The sequence below is a fragment of the Echinops telfairi genome, unplaced genomic scaffold (assembly GCF_000313985.2).
Source record: "Echinops telfairi isolate 266 unplaced genomic scaffold, ASM31398v2 ScPeMD7_8;HRSCAF=38, whole genome shotgun sequence".
NCBI classification, from domain to species: domain Eukaryota; kingdom Metazoa; phylum Chordata; class Mammalia; order Afrosoricida; family Tenrecidae; genus Echinops; species Echinops telfairi.
In genome coordinates this window covers 18136089-18148239 of record NW_022103905.1, presented here as the reverse complement: position 1 = coordinate 18148239, position 12151 = coordinate 18136089, and positions in this window count along the sequence as shown.

Sequence of the window (12151 nt, the reverse complement as noted above, 5' to 3'; positions counted from 1 at the left end):
TTTTCTTTCTTTTTCTTTTTAAAAATCTTTTCCCTGAAGATGTTGATTGGATTTGGCAGAATCGTGAGAAACCAGTTAGGAATTCGATGGGAGTGCTATCTATGTCGAATACCATTTCCCGACTAAGCCCAACGCAGAGAACACCCACGTTCATCATTCAATCCTGAGATCTAACTGCCTTCCAGTCGTGAGAGATTAGGAGAGGCAAACTAGAACTGTGTGTATCAGCTACAGCTTTCAAACCAGACCCAGGTTCAAATCCTGCCTTCACCACCTTGAGCAAATTACTGAACACCTCCCTCTCCCAGTTTCCTTATCTGTAAAAGAAGCTCTTCCTTCAAAGGTGTTCAAAGGACTAAGTGAGAGCATCCTTACAGTGTGTTTAACACGGTTGCTGACTCATAAAGAATGCTGCCGTCATTATCATCTCCTTTTAGATCTTGTCCGTTACGATAACCCTACAGAAGCTCATCTTAAACGTGGTGAAGCAGGGTATATTCTAGTTAATTCTGGAGAGAACCAGACGTTTCTCTGCATTAGTTCTATTTTATTTATGGAACATTCTGAGGTACACAATTATCGACGTATGTGGTCATTTTCCAAGAAGCATTGACTCTGTGGTTACTACGTCCAAATCCAAGTTGACCAGCAGTCCTGTCTTCGGTGAGCACTTTGACTGTGGGGTTTCTGTGTCCTCGTACACAAAATAAGGATACTATCTAATTCATAGCATTGTGTGAATTACAATAAGTGGTATCATCAATGCAGAAGTAATTTTTTTCAAGTTATAAAACACTAGGCAATAAGGCTTTCAATGTCAACAGTGATTGCCTTTGGATAATTTCATCCAGATGTTATTTGGATGGAGATGTTATTTCTCTACTTTCTACATAGCTATCTAGATTGTTTTTGGTGACATCATGTGAAGTAGTTAGTTTATTGTGCCAACCTGGCCAATAAACACCTGTGGGGTTAATTGAAGGGCAGAGGGATAAATGGCTCAGTGAGCCTCACCTTTCCAGTTCTCGGGTCTCTTGTTTTCTGATGGTTGGACCAGGGTGCAGCTGCCTTAGCCAGTTCCCTGCTTCAGCTGGCAAGGCTCACTTCCTGCAAGACATCCCCAAGGAGAAGCCACATGGACCTACCCCGATGCAGCCCTGGATGCTGGAGCAGCCGTGTGGAGACTCGGCCAGTGCTGAGACGCTTACACATTCACTGGTTAGGCTTTCCTCCTGCAGTTGGCATCATTGCGTGTGTTTTGTGAGATGGAGGAAGACTTTGTGGATTGGTGTCAGACAAATGGGCTAATGTTGGACTTGTGGGCTTGGACAACACTGGGTTGGGATGCTTTTGTGATGTGCACTTACCCTTTACATAAAACTCTCTTTTATATATATATATGTGTTTCTGTGGATTTGTTCCTTTAAAGTACCCAGACGAACACACCATGAGTAAACACCTGATGGCTAACAAAATAGTCTGCAGTTCAAACTCACCAGCGACCTCTGTGGAAGAAGGTGTGTCAGAGCTTCCTTAAAAATAGAAGTCTGGAAACCCCTTAAGGGCAGTTCTACTCAGAGTCCCCTGGGGTCAGGAGGAGGTGGAATGACTCCCTGCAGGTGGAGATAGATTTCCCAATGTCCCTTAATTAAAAAGTGCAATTATGAACATTTATAGGGGACTAAGAATAGACAAATAGTTGAAAACTGTATCAGTTTGTGATAGAGGATATATCCCTCTGTTTTATTTTTTTCCCTGATAATTAGAGTGATTCAAGCTTTATAGGCCTTTTATACCAATCATCTAGTACTTGAATAGCTTGTAGCTTCATTTTACTATGCCACCGGTATGTTCCCTTCAACCTATCACGAATCCTTTTTAGAAAGAGAAATGGTCTCTATCAATCTTCCGATCTTGGTTTTTTACAACATCAAGTCAAATTAAAAATAACACTCTTCCCCACCCTCACTCAAGTAAGTAATATTAACGTTTGATTTACATCTTGACCCCTTTCTCTATTCTCACACAAGAGTATACTGCCAGGATATTTTTTTCCTATTTAAAAATCATCTTACATCAAATATAACACTCTCTAGCTTTTTCCTCATAATTATATCATATTTCAGACAGGAGACATGGAAATGATGTAAGCTGTACTTGGTTACGTGGAAGTTCAATGGCCAAGCTTGGCTGGGACTCCAGGAAGACTGGCTCTGGCATCTGAGTTCTTGTGGGTACAAGCCCCTGGCAGACGGGAAGGTTAAGAAGACATCCGAGGGAGTGAGCACTTCTGACATCTCACGTTGAGCAGCACTTTTTACTGGCACCTACCCTTAGCTGTGAAGACTCTCAGCCCTTTCTGGAGAAGAGTAGATGCCATATCTTTATATGCTGTGCATACACACAGTAGGTGCTCAATAAATACTGAGGATTAATCAGTTGTTTGGGCATATCTCAGTTGTCTATCCCTAGAAAGTACTAGTGTGCTTTGACTTCTACAAGTGGTGCGTTGGTGGCTTTCATACCCAGCAGCCTTGTGGTCTTGGATTAAGGAAGCAAACGTTCAGCATTTTAGCTTGCAAACACTCTTGGTTCAGGCGAATTTCAACATCACGACAGGCAATTTTTATGAAGTGAAAAAAAATGTACATATGTGCCAACTGAATTGGGACATTTCATTTCTTTTAATTAAGATTCAGACAGGTGTTTTAGATTTGTTACTGAATAACCATCGATAATGCCAGTGAGTAGTCCGTTCTAAATGGATCATACATAACCTGGAGGAAATTGCCATTCGGAATCCACAAAGGACTGTCTCCCCCACTTCTTCCCATCTCCATCCCGCTTCCTTTTTCCCACTGTCGTGCCAAGCTTTGGTTTTCTTGACTCTTGATGCCAAAGAAAAAGGAAACTAACACAAGCGAAAGGTTTGTTTGTGAAATAATGGTTGTATTATTATTAGATGCATGTTGAGATTCAGATCCTAGGGTTTGTATGAACAGTAATGGAATTTCTCTTTGTCCCATGAATTTGACTTAGCAGACGAAGGAGTGCTGGGTGTGTCCTGCAGGGAAGAGCAAGTCCAGTCCTTTCCCCGTCGGGTAAGAGAAGGGTAAATAGGTGACCTTCGCATGGTGTGCAGAAGTCTGGAAAGATAGTGTGGGAAGGCTGTGGGAGAAACACAGAGGAGAAAGCGACAGACGGAAAGGAGGCGTGAAGGAAGCCCTTCCAAAGGCAGTCTCTATGGAGCTCGGTTTTGAAGGATCAGTAAGTTTGATAGGTGGTCAAGCGGAATGGGAAACCCACTCAAGAAAAAGGAAACAGCTTTTGGAAAGGTAAAGGGTGGGAGATAGCGTGTAGCCTGTCCCTTAGTGACGAATGGAGTGTGACAAATGACAGAGGGGTACAACACAGGAATGGAGACTACTTGCCATGCAAGGTCTTTACATTTATTGATTTATTTACACTTACCACTTACTAGACACTGGTGTGCTTTATAAATACTAACTCGTTTAATCTTCCTAGCACTTTAGGCAAACTATTGCCCTGCAGAATTGAGATCGGGGCTGGCATAAAAACAACCTAGGATAGCTGGTTAAAAAAACGAAACAAAGCAAAAACCCAAACGTGGGAAATGTCATATGATAGTCAAGAATCTTGAAATTGAGACTTAGGGAGATCATGTAAGTTACATAAAGCCACAGTAGAGAGAGTGAAGAGGCTGGGATTTGTCCAATTTAAAACTGAAGCTCTTCCATTGGCCAGCGTCCTAGGAAAAGGATCAAAGAGTGACCGCCACCAGGAATGTCCCTCCAGCCACTGCAAACTGGCCCGGCTGCAGACACTCTATTATGGAGTGTGGAGCAGGGAGGCAGGAGAACATGGTCATGTCCTTTGAGAGCTTGGTATTTGAGGTGTCTGAATATCAACTCAAAAGTTCCCAAACCCACTGCCACCAAGTCAATTCTGACTCATCGCACCCCAATAAATGCTTCCCAAGACTTTGTGAATCGTGATGGGAGCAGAGCAACTGCTGGGTTTGAACCACCCACCTTACAATGATCAGCCCAATGCTTACCAGACAGCACCACCCAGGACTCCTCTAACTGGATGGACTTATTAAATATTGACGGGAGACAATGTGTTCTTTCTCTTTGGAGTTATATCACAAAGGAAAGTTAGGTGACGACAGTTGAAATATGGTTTATAAATCTGTGTGTAAGTGGAATACAATATATTATACAAAATATAAATATAATAGTTTCAAAATCCCCCTTTCCCCCAACTAATTCCATTCTGATCAAAATTAACAGAAAGTAAACTGTCCTAGAAAATTTGGGAAGTAGTGTCATCAAACCCTTAATAGTTATCATTTTGCAGGTCCAAAGCTCAAGAACTTTGAAATTCACATGCACACATGACATAGTTAGTTTATTGTGCTAACCTGGGTGATAAACACATGTGGGGTTAATTGACGGGCGGAGAGATAAATGGCTCAGTGAGCCTCACCTTACTAGTTCTCGGGTTTCTTGCTTTCTGATGGTCAGACCAGGGTGCAGCTACCGTAGCTAGTCCCCTGCTTCAGCTGGCAAGGCTCACTTCCTGCAAAACATCCCCAAGGAGAAACCCCATGGACCTACCCCAAGGCAGCCCTGGGTGCTGGAACAGCCATGTGGAGACCCCTGCCAGTGCTGAGATGCTTACACATTTACGGATTCAGCTTTCCTCCTGCAGCCGGCATGATTGCATGTGTTTTGTGAGATGGAGGAGGACTTTGTGGATTGGTGTTGGACAAATGGGTTCATGTTCGACTTGTGGGTTTGGGCAGCATTGGGTTGGGATGTTTTCTTGATGTGCACTTGCCCTTTATGTAAAACTCTCTCTTATACATGAGTTTCTGTGGATTTGTTTTTCTAAAGTACCCAGACAAACACAACAGGGTGGCTTCTTTACTTTATTTTGAGTCCCTGATATTGTGGCTTAGTAATTAAACAGTCCACATTTGTATAACATGTTCCCCACAGATTCTATCTTCCCGACCTGTAGACCCTTTTCCCTTTCAGTGCTCACCATATCTACATGAACTCACCTCCCTGGTGTTCTTTTATTTACTCCTATCACAGACAAAAGGGAGCTAGGAGATTCATTCACAGGAAAGCTTTTTTAAGGAGCTCTGGTGGCACTGTGGATTAAGTGTTAGCCTGCTAAGTAAGGTGAGCAGATTGTAACATTGGTAAAGCGGGACACCATTGATAAAACTCATATCCTGGCGAAATAGCCACATGGCAGCCAAAAACCGTATACCCTAGCTTGTCATGCATTCTTTCCAAAAATCGGGACTTTTAAAAAATGCTGCAGGATGCGGGACAAATTGTCAAACATCAGGACTGTCCCACCAAAAGCGGGGTCTGGTCACCTTATAATGGCAAGATTGGTAGTTCAAACCTACCAGCCACACTGTAGAAAATTATTTTACATTACATATAACCTGTAGAAACCTGAGGCTGTCTGCTCCCATCAAGATGTACGGTCTCAGAAGCACTATGGAGCAGTTTGACCCCATCCTATGGGGTTGTAACGACTCAGAATTGACTCCAGCATTCAAGGCGTTATTGGCTAATGGTGCCTTCAGCTGATAGCTGTCTGCAAGGTAAAGAACTTACATCTTTAAATAGCTTTGAGAGGGCGAGTCTATCTCAAAGGAATGACTCCCCGACAGTCAAATTTCTTCTATTCTTCTCTTGGAAAAGAACCAAATTATAACTGTGAGTGGCACTTTCTGCTGGTCTGCAGGTACTAAGCACTTATGTCTGTGATTCCGGGTTTTCACATTCACGTTCAAAGGGGTCACGTTCATCGGCATTCAGAAAAGGAATTCGCTGTTCAAGAGGGATGACGCCAGTTTGGTGACTCACAACAACAAGGCCGAGGAAGATGAGCACCTCCGTGGGTCTGGCCTCTGCGCTTTGATCTCTGCTGGTGCTCTGGCTCTCCCTTTAGGGAGATGCTGTCCGCTGCTGCTGACTTGACTCTGGCTCAGGAGAACCCATGTGCCAAAGAACAGAACATCGTCCTATCCTGCACCATCTTCACCATCACTCATATGCTCAATTCCAGGGTCGGGCCACTGTATTTGGGATCATTTCCAACCTGCGGGGGTGGTGTGGGGGGGAGGCTCACACGCTATGAAACTCTATGGGGCACAACAGAATATTGACAGAGTTTTCATTGGCTAGTCTTAAAAAGTAGATGATCAGCTTTCTTCTTAGATTTTTGGAGCTCTGGTGAAACCTGTCCATCACTAGTGATCCTGTTGGTACTTAAAATACGAATGTCAGAGCTTCCAGCACCATAGCAACACGTAAGTCACACAATATGACTTACTAACGGACAGGTGGTGCGGGCAGACAAAAGGGTCCTTCTGGATGTCTAGGGTATTCTTGGTGATAAACAGTTGGCCCTGTCCATAGCACTGGGACAGGTGCAGCACGCTCCTGGCAATGACAGGACCCTGCAGGTTCTTCCAGAGCAAGGTCTCCAACGGTTGGCCAATAAGCTTGGGCAGCTCTGTGATCTGCCCTTTGCTCAGTCTGAGGGATTTCCTGCTACCCAATGGAGAGTTTTATGCCTAGAAGGATTTCTTCAAATGAATACAGGATTTTTTTCCTATTTAAAAATGATTTTACATTAAATATAACACATTCTAGCAGGATGAGGGTCCCAGGACTTACCGTGACATCTTTATGCTGACCACACCGACGGACTATTTCGTGGTGAGAGGTCTTTTCAAATTGCCTTCAGGCGTTAGTTTAAGAGAGTCGATGAAAATGAGACATGAAAATGATTTTGAAGATTTAGTAAAAGAGGGCGGTTGATAGACAGCAGACTGAGCGATAATGACCTACGGACTTGTCAGTTTTTAGTACATTGATATTGGCAAGAGGTAGCTGCGGGAATGGCCCCCACGGTTTATGGCGTTCAATGTGGTTCTCTTTGATGAAGCAACTAGTTTGACTGATTAGAAAAATGAATGGAAATGTTTGCCCTGGTTCAGAATTTCCAAATGCCCGTGCAGGATTAAAAACTGTCACATTTTTGTGTCTTATTTAATTATATAATATGTGAAATGGTCTCTCCACAAAGCATCTTGTCCTGAATTTATCAGAGCTTTAAACAAATGTCATGATGTGTTCCAGTTTAATGATTCACGCCATCTATTTGGATATTGTAGATCTCTTGTCCTGGCTGTACTACCCATGGGTGGGGACTTTCTGGTTCTAAAAGTAGATTCCTAAATACCACTAAGAAATAGAAAGGCGAACGGTGGGGAAAATGTCGAGACAGTAAATATTGTAGCCAATTAGGCTTCATCATAATAATTTCTCCAGTTTTGTAAAGTGTGTTTACTGGATTTTGGAGGGGAAATCATGGTCATTTCTGAGCCCTAGAATCATAAAAGCACCATCATTGTGTCGGCTGACCATGGAAAGTTGTGACTCGGAGAACAATTTTCCTCCTTGCCGCTCCCCATCGCTATCATGAATTAGACATTGGCAGATCCAGACCCAAACATGGCGATGTGTTTGTACACATCCGGAGAGCGCGCTCATACATTTCCTAAAAAACCCACACATTAATATTGCTTACTTTTCAGCAGGGGTAAATGAGGGGCTTCCAAACCTCCTCAGAACAGGCTGGAGTGAAATAATAGTGCATGTTTTTCACTTTACTGTGATGAATGCAAAGCTATTAAATAACCTTTTAAAGAGTTGGTGTAATTATCTGTAAACAGTAATGTTACCGGGGAAAAAAAAAAAAAGGTCAAGTTGTCCCTGCCACTAGATGTTTATGGATATAAACTGGATTTATGTTTCCGTAAAACAGGCACCGACTCACTAGATTAATTCTCCACAAACGAAACCAACTGTAGTAATATTTAGACACAATAAAATGATACCAATTAAAACAATTTTATTTTTTGTGTCATATTGATTAATGGCACACTAAAATTAGCCAGAGACCTTAAACTCAGAATGGTTGGCAAAAGGCATCCACAGCTCAACATTATTACCAACAAGAAGAGCAGTTAAGTGAGATGGCTGTGCAATAGTATGAATATTTAATTAATAATTAGTCATGTAATTTCTCCTCAGGAATTATTATCCCTCAAACTGGTTTGTGAATTTAATTATTAGCAGCCTTTTTGTTTCCATGTCCCCTCATTACTGTCAGGATTGATGTAACATAAACTTCATTAAAAATTAAAGCAAGAGTCTTAATTACAAGGCTACCCTGACTGAAGTTAGAATTAGCCAAGTCAGTGATGTGCAAATGAGTGCATTATTTAAGAAACATGCTGGAAGTAGTTATGCTAATGTGAAGGTTCGTGCTAGCAGACCTTTTCCCTTGCAGTTGCATATTCATTAAATGCACTATGCAAATTTAATGTAGCAGTCTTAGTAATGCGTTGTTAATTTATTCAGATTTATTGAGTACGACTTGTAAAAAAAAGTACACATTTAATTACTCTATCTAGTCAGGATGATATTAGGAGATAGCAGAGGTTTAAAATGTGTTGATCTGGATTACTGCAGTTTGATGGAAGACGTGGTATCAGAGGACACACTTTTGATAACTGGGCTTGAAAGAATATTTGATTTACTTATGGAATGATCTAAGAAATCACCGAAATTGCACACGGGCCTTCCCAATAGGAAAGTAAAAAGTCCCGGCTGTATTAACTTAAGAGCTAAAGCAGTGCTGAGTCCACAGCCTAATGGCCGTAATGACTCTGCAGAGACCAGTAAAGGTTATGGATTGACATCCGTGCGAAGTAAACTGTCTTTGTGGAAAGTTCATTGCCCACGCCTTGGCAGTGCGCTGACGGCTGAGTGAGCCACGGGGAACCCTGGCTGCGCTCTCTGGTGGAGAAGCCCAGGGCTGGGGGGGCTGGGAAGGTGTGGGGGTGTCGGTGCAGGGGTCGTTTTTTTTGAGGCTGGGTGGATGTGGAGGGGGAGCAGCCCCAAGACACGGTGGAGAAATCGTGCTCCTTAAAAGGATCCAGAAACCACACCCGTAGTGGACACCCTTGCGGGTCTAACCCTCCTGAACAGACTCGGTGGGGCCTCTCCTCTTTGCACCTCTCCTCTGGCCTAAGGATCAGGGTGCAGTACATTAGTCCCCTTCTACCGATGGAGAACAGGCGCAGAGAGGAAGAGGAAGTGATGGCCTGAATTCAAACCTAGGCCCGGGTTGCCCTTCAAGCCGTTCTCTTACTGCCTTACTGCCTCTGGTCTCCCCTCCTTTCTTCTCTCCCACCTCTCTCCTCCTCTCTCCTTTCTTTAGGTCTCCTTCTTCCCCCTGAGTCAGTTTCCAACATCTTCCAACTCTCTTCTTCTCTTCGGCCGGCCCTCCCCTCTCTTCCTCCTCAGGCTGTTCCAAGACCCAAGAAGACTGGACGCATCTGAATTATGGGGCTGGCAAAGAATACTGAAAGTCCCATGGGCTACCAAAAGCACCACCAAGTCTGTCGTGGAAGAAGTCCAGCCAGAATGCTCCTTGGTGAGATGTCATCTCACTTACTTTGGGCATGTTGTCAGGAGAGCTCAGTCTCCAGAGAAGTACAAATCGTGGTGGGTGAAGTAGGGGGGCAGTGAAAAAGAGGAAGGTCCCTCAGGAGATGGATGGACAGAGTGGCTGCACCAATGGGCTCAGACATGAGTACAATTGTGAGAATGGTGCAGGACCGGTCAGTGTTTTGCTCTATGGTGCCCAGCGTCGTCGCTATGGGTTGGGACTGACTCAATGACAACTCACAACACGACTCATGCTGTAGTTGTTCTTTAACCTCATCCCTTCGTTATCCCCCTGTCCCCTTGTCGACAGATCTGCACATAGATGTGTAGGTCAAAGCTTAAAATAATAAAACATGGTTGAGCTTGTTCCCTCAGACAAATGCTAACGAAGGTGTAACTTAAACTAACTTTAAATCGACAATTTAAACTATGACAGGACCACCCGCGATAACCCCATTGAGCCTGGCGTGGGGTGGGGCACAAAGCTGCACCACCCACTTCCAGCCAAAGGTGGGAGGACACAGAACAAGGAGCTAGTAGTAGCTCGGCTGATTATGCACCCTCCCAGCCCAGCTTTTAAACATGCTAACCACTTCCTGGCCTTTATCATCACAACCACAAAGCCTATATAATTTCAATGCTTTTAATATTTTATTTTGGGGGGTGGGGCGAAGCAAATCAATAAGTCTCTTAGAGAAAGAAAATCAACACACACTTTTTTTGATTCGAGTTATGAAACAGGTCACACTACGGTTTTTATCAACATGAAGTACGTGGTTCTCGGCACCCCCCTTGGGAGGTGTTCCAAAGTCTCTTATGTATGCTGATCACCAGCTCTGTGGACATTTATACCCACTGGATGGAGAGAGACGGAAAGAAACTCAGCTAGAGGCCAGTGTAGCCAATGGGTACCACAGCTGATGCTTGGTGCCTACCTAAAACTCTTTCTGAGTCACCAGGCTCTGAATGATTGGTTGGGTGGAAGGGCAGGTGTTCTGGGTCTCCAGCATGGATCTTTTTGACTTTCAGGCTCAGAAGGTGACCTTGCTCCAGTCAACCTCTTCCCATTTGCTGTCCATCACTTGCCATTCTGCCTTGGATTAAATCTGGGTCCATACGTGCTTCTGCCACTGGGTTGCAGCTTTCTGGGACCCAGGGATTGAGTCTATTTGGCTTTGAGTTGTGGCAGTGGTGGGTTAGGAAATACCGGACAACCGGCTCTTTGAAAAAGAAGCCCTGGTTTGTAAGGTTTGCTGATTGCCTTGGTAAATATTTCTTTCTAACATGCTGATTTCAATCTACTGACGCGCTGCTGTGGCGTATGGGCTTGGGAAGAGATGAGCGGTCATAAAACATTATCTGCCATCACCATTATCTGCCCATCACATAGACACATAGACACACTATCCGTAGGCAACCTCAAGAGCACAGATGTAGTATGACACATAAAGTGATGAGTTCTATGTACTTATTAGCTTTGTTCTCAATATATTTAACGGTATGCTTACATAAGGTTAAATAATACCCAAGCCTAACAATCAGTTCACAAAAATAAGATCCAAACTTGGGAAAGGGAATGGTCGCAGTGCCCCAATCCGAAACACCTGGATGGCAGAAAACTATGGATGACAGTGGTAACTCAAAATCCACTTCCAGGATCACTACATGGGACAAGCCTCCAAGAATACACAATACACGATGGCTGAAAGTGACAATGACCCAGAAATCAGATGATGAGCATTGTAAAGGGGACTTCAGCCATAGTACTCAGGCTGAAAACCTATGTGAATTTACTCTAAACTTTCCATGTTCTGTTTGCTCTTAAAGTGAGATCCCTATTGGCTTTGAATGGTCACTGTCGATGGCTCCTTGCTTGGTGTGTGCTCTAATCTTCTACACTCATCTGTATGGGGAAAGTGGGGTCAGCGGAAATGCAAAGACAGTAATGGGGTTGATGGTTACCTGGGGACGGGAAGGGAGAGGGAGGAGGTAAAGTGAATCAATATCGATGGGAAAGCTGACTGCCATCAGGTTGGGCGGGACTGCTCTCTGTGAGCTTCTGACACTGCAACTCTTTACCAGGGAACAAAGCCTCATCTTTCTCCCACGGAGCAGCTGGTGGTTTCAAACTGCTGACACTGCAGTTAGCCACCCAATGTGTGAACCACTCAGCCACCAGGGTTTCCATCAATATGTAAAAGATGGGGAGTAGGGGGTGGGAGAGCTACAAAATTGATAGTGATGATGATTGTACAGCTCTTCTGGAGCTGATTGAACCACTGAGTCGTATGCTGTATTCATTATAGATAACAAGTAATCTCTAGACTTCAGCCATCCTCTCCAGCCCACCGATGAACAGGAAGAGGATAAACGCCCACCACCACCAAGAACAGAAAAAACACACAGGCGGAGGCTGTTTCTCCTTTCAGAATGATGCGGTGTTGTTCATATTAGGGGGAAATAACTGTACTCAAGAATGATCATTCGAGCTGGTGCATGCAAAGAGCAAATGCATAATTCATCGGTTGAGTTGTGTGTTTGTTTTCTGTCCAAGATTGGCATCTTGGAGCAGATTA